Here is an 11,296-nt window from a genome sequence, read left to right on the forward strand (position 1 = left end):
AGGTTCCAGAGTGGAAAGATTTTGAAACGCTGTATAAGCGGCTCCGTGTTTACTGGCTATCTGCTGCTTTTCAGATACGCTTGCGTCATAGTTTCGTATCTTCATTGACACGCATGCGGCACATGCGGGAACGAAGCTTGTGACCCTACTATTCCTGTTGCAGCAAAATCTCTTTCTTCTCAATCACCACCGAGTTGAAAAAACAATTATCGAGGACACATTACGGCACTTTATTTACTTCCCGGCTTGGTCTCTGTTTACAACTTTTGCCGCAAGTGCACGTGCCCACTGTTTTTTCTTCTGTTTGCGCGTTTCCGTCATATCGTTACAGCGCCCCTAGAGGTCTGGCATGTGTTTTCCAGCGTTTCCATGCGTATCGAGTGCATTCATGTAGACGCACACATTTTCTGAGACGGCTTCGTCTTTATGGCGATCGGTTTTGAAACTGTTAAGCGTTTTGTCTTCGTGTGGATGGGGCCTAAATGTTTGACTGCAGACATAAAGCAGGAAGACACTGAGCTGCTCAGGTGTTCCTGATGACACCAAGCAGCCACCTGGACAGCCAATAGGAACACAGCTTACTGGAAGTCCAGAGGGCTGGCTTAGTGAAGGAAATTTAGTTTAAAGTTGAAGCAGAAAGTGAACAAAGAAAATTAAAAACCACCTTCTGATCCCTGAAATCTCTGAGTTTTCACACAAAGAATGGCTGAACATGTCAAACTGGTTCCATAGTAGAACCTTCACTGTAAAAACGTCATAGTATGGTGTGTTGCTCAAAAAACATTATGACCGGCTGTTTAGGGTCACCGAGGAGCGACACAAAAACAGGACAAATGCTGGTTTCAGGGGGTTAAAAGAGTAAGTTTACAACAACACAACATGTGAGCAGAAAAATCATAAAGTTAATAATAAAAAATGACTGGATATCACTAAAATGTTAACTAAATAACCGTCTGAATTTAACACCAACCACCTTCTAATGAGCGAAACAATAATAAAATGAGCCGATTCAGAAAAAGTTTGGATTGTGTTCTTTTTGTTAAGTTGAGATAATCATGACAGATATTTCTTTTTTGGCAATATATCAAATTTTATATGGAAAACAAATTAAATCTCTTTCCACTAAGTTCCCCGTTCCAAAAACACCTCTACAGGAAGTGTGTTAATTCCACATCACATGACCTGCTCCACATTTTGTGTCAATTTCGTTGTTTCATGTGTCATTCTTGTCATTTTGTGTCTTGATTTTGTTGTTTTCCCTCTCGTTTTTGTCATTTTGTGTCAATTTTGTCGTTTCGTGTTTCAATTTTGCTGACTGCGTTGAACCAGTTTGCTGCGTCATTGAAGTGATATTTGTCCATGTGTCCACTAGAGGGAGCTGTAGTAAAGGGATATTCTGTATAAATGTAACTAAACATGCATAAAACACAAGCACTCAAAGAAAGGCACAGGACAAAAGTAGAACATTTTGGCATAAGCTTTTAATGTTTTTATTAAGTTTTTGAGGTTTTCTCTTTGAACTGAGTTTGTTTGCTTTTTCCCAGTAGTTTTGTGATTTTTTTTTAAAGTATTATTCATCTGGTTTTTATTTATCCTATCAGGTAAGGAGGAGAGTTGCTCAGGTAAATCAGCATTCACAGTCAAACCTTCATACGTTTTTAACAGCAGAACTGTTCTTTTTCACAAATGCTGCTGAAATATTACAGTTTCACCTTTTTTGTTCTTTTACATGTTTCAAAAATAGAAAAAGGTAAATAATAAACATTCCATTGAAATATATTTTATACAGTTCTTGATTCTTTTTATTTCTTCTATTTATTTCTTTTTTTTATTCTCCTCTCTCCAGTGCAGTGACAATAAAATCTGATCCAGCATCAGTCTTTATAGCATACAGTAAACCCCATTCGTCAATGGAGGGAAGCCTCTCATCTTTCTGCTTCTGTCGTCCTTCTTTTGTTCTCTGTGGACACAAACCAACTATTTATCCAGGTGGTGACATCATGAACTAAACAACCAGCTAACCAAACTGATGTGTAGCCCACAGCAGAAGGTAGGAGAGAAGGCACGCCAAAATGAGCACAAGATAAGAGGAAAAACCAAATCCAGTAAAAGTAATGGATGAACAGATGGTACAGCACTGGAGCAGGAGATGACGGTGAATAATGACCCAGGAATATATCCTTAGGATATGTTCTGAAAAGGTAACATGGAAACATGAAGGATCACTCTGCTTGATTTAGCAAAACTTCTTGAAAGCCCCGACTAGACTCATGAAACTGAGCCTGCTGCTGCTCTGTGAAAACATCCACACCTGGTTTAAAGCATGAAAAGCAACTAAAATGTGGTTCTTTTCTTTTCTTGGTTGTGTCCCCACACTTTGTTTTCCAACCTGACAGAGAAAGTTAGAAAAGAAGACTGCTTCCTGTCGTCAGAGGAGAGGCTTCCCTTCACAAGGCCATTCGCAATTAAGTTAAAGTCGTCATTTTGAAGTTTCCCATGCATGCATTTAGAATTCATCTTGAAAAAAAAAAACAGGATACAAAAACACAAGAACAAGGGATGCAAAAAGAAGCTTCTTCCTCAAAGTAACTGAAGGAGGAGGTGGGGGAAGAAGGAGGAGGAAGAGGAGGAGAGCGTGGAGAGAGAGAGATAGAGGAAAGGTGAGGAGCATGGGATGGAGAGGAGGAGAGGTTACCGCGGAAACGCAGACTGGAGTTTTAGAGCCTAAAATACTAGCTGACGCACAACATTGTTTATAGTGTTTTAACACCTAAACTTAACTCAAGTCTGTTTAAAATGTGAACTAGCAGGGTTGCTAGAACTTTTCTAAGGACTACAAGACTTCATACTAACAACTACTTCAACTAGACTGTGTAGGAAAGTAGAACTGGCCCGAATTAGTTTGATAAATTTAACTAAAAGTCGAGTTCTCAGCTGGGGAGAGCAGTATTAGTCCTCATTTACAGCTAGCTAGTTTATCCAAACAGTGTGAGCTAGAAGATTAAGATTAATCCATCTAGCCATAAGCTAAGTGGACCCTGAGTTAAGATGATTTAGTCAGGTCTAAATTAGCTACTGCAGCCTGGATAAACAAGTTTGCTCGACCATGAGTTAGGATTATTTGTTGAAGATCTAGCTAGCTCCATCTAGCCCTGCTCAATCTGGATAAACAGACCTCCAGTTAAGTTACTTGTTGAAGGTTTAGCTGACTCCATTTAGGCCTACGCTGTCTGGATGAACTAGTTAGCTAGGTGTTGAGTTAGGATTATTTTGTCTAGACCTACAGTCTGGATAAACCTGTTAGCTCACAGTGTCTACCGAAGTTCCATTGTTCTGGTTCTGGCTCTGCTTGGGTTCAAATTGTTCCACATTTTATCTCTGCTCGATTCTCCAGCCACCAACCAGACGGCTCCTGACTTCCTGAAATGCTCGTGCGTACATAAAGGCCTTCAAAACTCCAGTCGGCGTTAAAGAAAGGTGGCGGATGTGACAATGGGCAGAGCCGCTCCTCTGCATCTTGTCCTGATATGTTTGATCTTCGTATGGGTTTCAAGTAAAGATAGCGGTATCGGTTAGTTCAGCCGTTTGTCTGGTCACAGCATGCTCTCTCTCTTACACATCAGACATGCAAAATAACCCAAACCAGAGACCCTTAAATGAGCTTGTACCATTATTGCTCTGTTCCCACTGTGCTGCAGTGGAACAACCAAGGTTTCTACATCTGACTGGAGCTGCACAGCCATCACATTGCCCTACAAGTCTTTATTACGTCTGAAAGCAGGGAGGTTTAAAGGAAACAAGACTGTGGAGACACAGAATACCTTCGTTCTGACGGTGAAATGTTCTCAGACTGTTGCAGAGATGATCTCAGCAGAACTCCAGAAGGATTGGGAATATTTTTGGGGATTATTTTTCAGTGTCAATGAGCTGTTTTGTAATTTTCGGACTCACTTTTGGCGTGAAATAAGGAGAATTTGCAGCCTCCGGACACGACAACATGATCTCCACTACAGACTTGCAGGCATTGGTTTCATGAGGACTGTGAACCCAGGAGGGTTTCTGGTTGGACCGTCAGGGGTTCTGTTACACCAATGATCTAAAAGGGGCACCCTGATAAATTTACTGAGGAATCTTCTGTTGCTCTGGAAAAGTTTTATGGAGTCGTATTGATGTCAAAACTTTGGCTTATGCTCTGAGGATAAAACTTTTTTCATTGGAAAACATGCATTGCAAGCTGCTGGGATCAAGTTTAAAAGATCCCTAGGTTTACTAAAGGTGGGAAATCTGTCCTTCATAAATCTCAACTGGATCAGTGAAGTGCCCCTTTACGTTACATTTAAGAATATCCATTAGTTCTGATAAAACCCCTAACCTGCATGGACTACAGCTAACGATAAACACAACAACTTAATGGGCAATTCTGATTTTGGCAATATTCTACATACACAGGTTAAAGGTCTGAAACATGAAGCTCTACTTTCTTCTCAGTTTAAACCTCTGAAACCTGACATCAGGACACCGAACGTTTCCGTCAGCACAATGACATGAAGCCTGTAGCCCAACATGGTGCGTGCATAGGCTCTCTTTATGTTCACTGCATGCTCGAATACAAAAGCATTTATAGATGCATTGTTATAATCTTCATGTTCATAATTCATCGTAATTGCATGTGTCAAAATACAAAATATATATATATGTAAACCAAAAATACAGTTTTAGCAAATAAATGAATGTCGAAAGCACAACACCCAACAGAATTAATGACACTGACAGAAGTTGTGTTCATCTTGGTATAGCTACGATACAGTACATGGTAGACTGTTATTATTCTGACATTTCTGAAGCTGTACTATATACCTTTAGGAAGACATGTGATATAAAATATCCAAACCGGTTCTTCTCATCCCATACACAACCACTTAGAAAAAGTCCACACTAGCACGGTGTGGAAGGACAAAGTCAGACAGAGAAATCTATTTCCAGGCTTCAAGTAAAGTTGTAGAGATCCAGATTTACTCATTGAAATGATCAGAATATTAATTTGAAATTAGTATTTAAACTTTCTTGAAAATACATACTGCAGCATCACAACGTGTAGATGTTCTGCCTCTCTGATTTTCAACAGTGTTTTCCTGAGATAGGCCCTGTTTTCTGTTTGATTTTTGGCTCCCTGTCATTTGTTAAGACTCCTCCAGGATGATACAGGAATATTCACAATGCAAAAACCAAAGAAAAAACCGCACACATACCGTCGAATCTGTTTTTTCCAACATTAAACTCTTTGTTTCCCACAATGTTGTGCAAACCAAACTTAATTTGTAATCACCTGAAGGATCCCTCGAGTTGATGTAGTCAATGCTACAATTTATGTTTATTAATTGCAAATTATGACAACCAAAAACTAATAGAACTTTTAGTGAGCTTCTGGACTTTGCCTGAATTCAAATTTCCAAACCGGCATCTGGCCAGTGTGTGGAAACTTTACTGCCAAACTCACAAGCTGAAGCAGTCTGAGAGCCTCGGACGGTCAATAACTTCAATTTATCAAGCACTCCTCTGGAGAGTTGCTGATAATGCAAAGATAATCAAATTTAAGGGAATTTTCCTGTGTGACAAATTTGGGCCCTATTAAAGACGAATATCTGAATATTCGTTCTGCCCCGTAACGTCCGACGGGGGCGGGGCGAATATTCGGATACCAAAATTAATATCCGGATACCGCCGTAGCGAACGAATATTCGGATATTCGGGTCCAGCCCTAGTGACAAACCACATAAATGTGCACGATGTAGAGCAGCAGACCAAACACATCTTGTATAAGTTCCCAATGCCCACATTTCACAGCTAAAAAAATGCATTTTGAGATGTTTCAGGTTCAAGAATTGATATCAGTAGTGAGATTATAGTTTTGAAGTTCCACCTTTTAGCATTTTTTTTTTTAAACTAGCAATAGCTTTCCAGAAACAGCTCTTTCAGCTCAATAGCCCTTATTGAAAGCATTATGTTGAACATTTTTTGTAAGGGGGATCCAAATGTTTGTTAGCTTTCATGTGTTAGACATTTGGGGAAGAAGATATCAGCAGGAATATTTAGGCTTGTTTACAGCTTGACTGCATGTCTACCACAACATGGAAAACCTACACACATGGATGGATTCTGAGACGGCTGGTGGAAGGGACAGACATGGAAAATCTCCTGCACAATGTCTACAAAGCTGCACGACACAGAGAGAAAGAGATTCTCTCCATTTGTTGTCATTATGGGTTTTGAGTCTCCTTATAGTTGTTATGAGACTCTTTGCAGTTGTGTCTCTTTGTAGTTGTGTCTCTTTGTAGTTGTTGTGTCTCTTTGTAGTTGTGTCTCTTTGTAGTTGTTGTGTTTCTTTGTAGTTGTGTCTCTTTGTAGTTGTGTCTCTTTGTAGTTGTTTTGTTTCTCTTTAAACAATGTTTTGAGCCTTGATGTAGTTGTTTTGAGTTTCTTTGTAGTTGTTTTGGTTCTCTTGATGGTCATTTGATTGACTTTCAAGAAACAAAACATGCTAATAGTCCCTTCAAACAGACATTAGGCTCCCATGGGCCTGTGTACTAAATCTTCTCAGTAATCCATCCATGTTTGCAGTTTAGAACACATTTGCCCAGGTGGTGAGCCCACATGGCCTCACAAACAAAATACAAAGCAATCAACACAATAAAAACAGCTTGAAAAATGAGCACAATCCAAATCCAGATGGTCTCACCATGTACCACTTTTTTTGTTTTATAATAACACATCTGTCTGCTACCTGCAGCTTTCAGGCCTCTCAGAGGGTTTCTGCCACCTTCCATCTTTCTGTATATTTCCCTGTTATCTAGTTTATCTAAATCTATCCACAGATTGTGCGAAAATGCTTCTTCCTTCACAGCCCAGCAGAACTGTCTCTACTGTTTCTGGTAATGGGGGTTTATTGGCCAACCCTGTTTGGACATACAGAGCCGAGATGGCTGCCTTTCACCCTGTGAGAACCCCCGCTAATCCTTCAGAGCTGCTCTAACTGATGAGCTGTTCACTGCACATCTGGGCCTCTTCTGTCATCCCACCCTGCTCCTGACAGACTCGCCCTGTTTCACTGTGTTGTAGGACAGTTGGTTGTGATTTTGTCTGCTGTTGTAGTGTATTACTGCACAAACCAACTGCTGAAGTCTTTCTTATATAGTAGCTACAACATGTTTAGGTAGGCGGTAACTTGTTCTCACAACAGACTGATGTACCAGCATGAAGATGGTCTCACTGATTACTAGGCCTGCATTTAGTTGTATTATTCTAAGGACACTAAATATACTATAATTACTTGTTGGTGTCATCAAAGGGGAATTATCGATATTATCAGTAAATAAACACCTGTCAAACTAAGCTACATTTCATATGTATCAAGGAACAGCGTGAAGAAGTGATTCTTTTTTGTGTGTGAAAGAAACTAAGAGTTGACTGAAGATGAAGAGAACATGCCATCATTCATTTCATTTATCTTGGGACTGTACAATCCTCTCACCTGGGGGTTTGTGAAGCTACACCATTAGAAAGCTACTGGACCGAACATTTGCAGACGACATCCTTCTTTTCCTCTCTAAATCTCTGACAACACATATCTCTTTCTTTGATTCTTCATTAGCTACCACAGTTGTTTTCTTTCACCAACTTTCTGTACTACCACTGAGAACACTCATGTCATGTCTGTGGTAAACATGAAATAAGGTTATTTTTTGATGAAATGTGACTATTTTCGGACAAAAAATAAGTATTTAAGGATATATGGTCAGGTCCAACATTAGCACAGAGATAATATTTAATTAAATGAAACTGTAAATTCAATTGAGTGAGTAAAATTTTAGCTTTAGTTGAGTTTTGACTTTTAGTGGCCTCTAAGTTTTCTTCGGTGATTAGCTGGGGGTATATAGAGCTCATTTAGATTGAACTCACACATCATACAACAGCAATTCCCCATTCTCTAACCATAATCCCATTCAGAATATCTCATTTTGGCCCCAACCTTGATGAAAAAGAATTGAAAAAAAAATTACTTGCTCAGGGGAAGGAAAAATACATAAATCCAAAGTAGCTAAACATCAATCGTGGATGATGAGGCAGCCATCTCGTACCTTTGCACCTGAGGAAGTAAACTGACCAGTGAGAACCCTCTCCTCCTGTCTTCACCCAGACCTCAGTCGACCTGTCTGACCTCAAAGGTGACGCCTCGGATATCAACCCTTATCAAGGCCAAGAGGAAAGTTCCAAGGAAAGGGACCAGGTACACGTTTCATTTCACAGAATACACAGAATCAGTGACATCTTGGAGTGGACAGCACAGTTCAGTTCAACATCAGTTTGGTTGTCTTGGGTCCAGATAGTGATACAGACGCACACAGCTGCCATTGGAGAGAGTTACATATAAGGGTTCTGGTAAAGGCTACAAGAGGAAGAAGAAAGAGAAGAAGAAGGAGGAAGAAGAAGCAGAATAGCAGCCAGGTGAGAAGTTGAAGTAGTAGTAGACGAACTCGTAGTAGCAGAATAAATACTTGCAGAAGTTGGGAGGACTCTTTTTGGATTTTAGAGAGCTGGGATGGAGGGGTCTCCTAAGATATCCTAAAGAAAACAGAACAGGGCAGATGTTGCAACCCTTTTTTTCTTATATGTGTTTTTATCATTAAAAACTAAATGGAGAAAATCTTTTTTTTTTTCAAACAAGCCTACATTTTTACTCTGTTGCATATAACATCATCTTGTTAAATTTTCACATTTAAATTCTCAATTTCTAGCCCTGTTATTCATGGGGGAGATCAGAGTGGCTTGCAGAAGTCATGCAGAATATTCATGCTGGTAAACAATGTCATAAAAATGCATTTCTAATTTGCAATCATTGCCTCTTTTTTTTTAGTCCCTAGAGTAGTTTCTCAAAGATGTTCTCCTGCTCCTGCTGAATACCTGCTTTCTTTAAAAAGCCTCTGTCTTCTCCCACATCCCCAGAGGTATAGAGTGTATGGTCCGCAGAATCTCCTCCCCCCACCTCCCTCTGTCTCTCAGAGGAGGGTTAGGGCTCCTCCTCATCCATCATGCCTTCAGAGAGAGCAGTTTGCTGCAGGAGATGCTGTTTTGCACATATTAGCAGCCAGTTAGGGGGTTAAAAAGTAGCTCGGATGAAGATGATGATGATGACTTTGCATTGACATTGCTGGGTGGAAACAAAAAGAAACCTGTGGTCTCTCTCCCCCTTTCTTATGGACTCCTTCCCTTCTCTCTCCCCCCCTTATTTATTAAATCCATCCATTGTGTCTTTGACTGTCTTTCTTCGGGTTTTAATTGGTTTCATTCATGCCATGCAGATTTGCTAAAGAGGAGGAGCAGCAGCGATGCTGAGATGCAGGGAGGGGAGGTGGGGGTGGCGGGGCGAGATGCCGTAAAGACTCGAGAGGGAAAGAGAGAGCGAGAAAGAGATAAAGAGGGTCAATCGCATCTTCGGCCTCAGCGACACCTCCTTTAATTCGGACAGATGTTATGGCCAGCTTCGTGCTCACACAGACCGGTTCGTCCATCCATGAGTCTGTCTTTGGGTTAAACTCCACCAGGATGGATTAAAACCGAGTATTCAAAATGATCAGTTGAACTTGAAGTCCCAAGATGTTCAGTCAATAGTCTCCTGGAAGATTCAGATAATATCAAATAGACAGGATCATGTGGTGTGTGTGTGTGTGTGATATGGCTGGCGTTTTCTGATATGTATGAGTAGACTTCAGCCTGCTGTTAGAGGTCCTGTTGCTCAGCAGAGATTAGCAGATCAGACTCTGCAGTTAGACATCACGATGGTCCACCCCTCACCTTGCATAGTGCTTCGAGTGCCAAAATAATGGAGCATTCACTGGAAACAACAGCAGTGAATGCAGCTTCTCGAAAAGAAAAAAAAGAAAAAAGAGTGGCCAGTTAAGCGTTATGACAACTAAAGGACACACAGCTGTGGAAAGAAGAGGGCATCTTTCTCGCATGGTTCCACATCCCGGTGTGTCCCGGGCTGAAGGCCTCCAAGCTCTGGAAATCAGTTCAGAAGAGCTGGAGATGTTCGGTCTCCCTTGTTAGAATGGCTTACATGTGATCACAAGCTTTTCTCTTCGCTGGGTTGCATATGATGATGGAAATGTTCGGTGACACCTTTTTCTTTTTTCTCTTTCTCTCTATCTCCCTCCCAATTTCTACAGTGAGTCCCACTGGGGGAGATGGAGGAGCAGCAGCTTAGAGTTTATAGGTTCCTCTTCTTGTACAGAAAGGGTGGGTGGGTTAGAAACTCAGCACTGAAAGGAGAAAAGAAAAGAGAGTTTAGTGAGGATCTGAAGTGAATAAATCACGACTCTTGATCCTGAGACACCAGAACCTGTCTCAGAGTTAGACCGGGTTGTAATGAGGGGTTTACAATCCACAAAGGTTAACCGTGGTTTAACATTACTGAAACATGATGAAGACTTCAGAGGTTTCAGAGGCAGCTTTTGGTAATCATTTGATTAAACTACACAATGATGGGTTGATTTGTTTCAGATTTTGCATTAAATAACATCCAGGTCTGGTGCAGATCAAGGTAAAGTCAGACAGTGAAGGGATGCTGGGTAAAGTAATGCTTCCTTTGCTTTCAGAGGTGTGGCGTCTTATAGTTGTGGAGCTGGAAGCTACCAGCTGTTCTGAAGAAAAAACATATAACTTCTGCAACTGAAGCTAGCATTAGCTTGCTTATATCAAATTCAGGGTGAAAGAGTTCCTGTGGATTACTGCCATAATACCTGATCTGAAATTTGATAAACGCTGATTAATAATTCTCTAAATCTTCATGATTTTGAACAAAAAGTCACAAAGATAACACAACATACTTCAAACATTATGTCAGTGACTATACTAGACCACAATCTGACATTTTCAGCTCATTAACAATAAGGTATAAATACATCTATGCATGACAAAATAAAACACAGAGATATATCTTTTATGCTAACTTATGTCTCAGTGACCTCTCATTCTACACAGAATGGTTTCCATTTAAAGCCTTTCCAAGCTGAGACATTTCTCTAGTTTTAATTATATGACCTGATTTAGGAAACTGATGGTTCAAAACTAGCAAGTAGTTGTTTTAAATGTTCAAATGGCTCTATCAGATATTCACGCTATAACTCAGCTGATGAACGACAGAGAGCCACCCATACATACTAAGCAAAAGGTACAGTTATTTTACCCATCATCACAACATTATACAGGTTGAGCTTTGATTGCCATTTCCTCTGCTGAG

The 11,296-nt window shown here is 40.4% G+C and overlaps 1 protein-coding gene across 1 annotated transcript in view; it reads right to left on the reverse strand.

Annotated features, from left to right (window-relative positions):
• Positions 1-1,462: 1,462 nt before the first annotated feature.
• The window catches only part of LOC110952416 (potassium voltage-gated channel subfamily C member 1-like), a 98,588-nt gene continuing 88,754 nt past the window's right edge, over positions 1,463-11,296 (reverse strand). Inside the window, 1 exon segment of the mRNA XM_051942085.1 lies at positions 1,463-10,316. The gene's annotated coding sequence lies outside the window, so the exon portion shown is untranslated.

Source organism: Acanthochromis polyacanthus, chromosome 2 (assembly GCF_021347895.1).
Source record: "Acanthochromis polyacanthus isolate Apoly-LR-REF ecotype Palm Island chromosome 2, KAUST_Apoly_ChrSc, whole genome shotgun sequence".
In the NCBI taxonomy this organism is placed as follows: domain Eukaryota; kingdom Metazoa; phylum Chordata; class Actinopteri; family Pomacentridae; genus Acanthochromis; species Acanthochromis polyacanthus.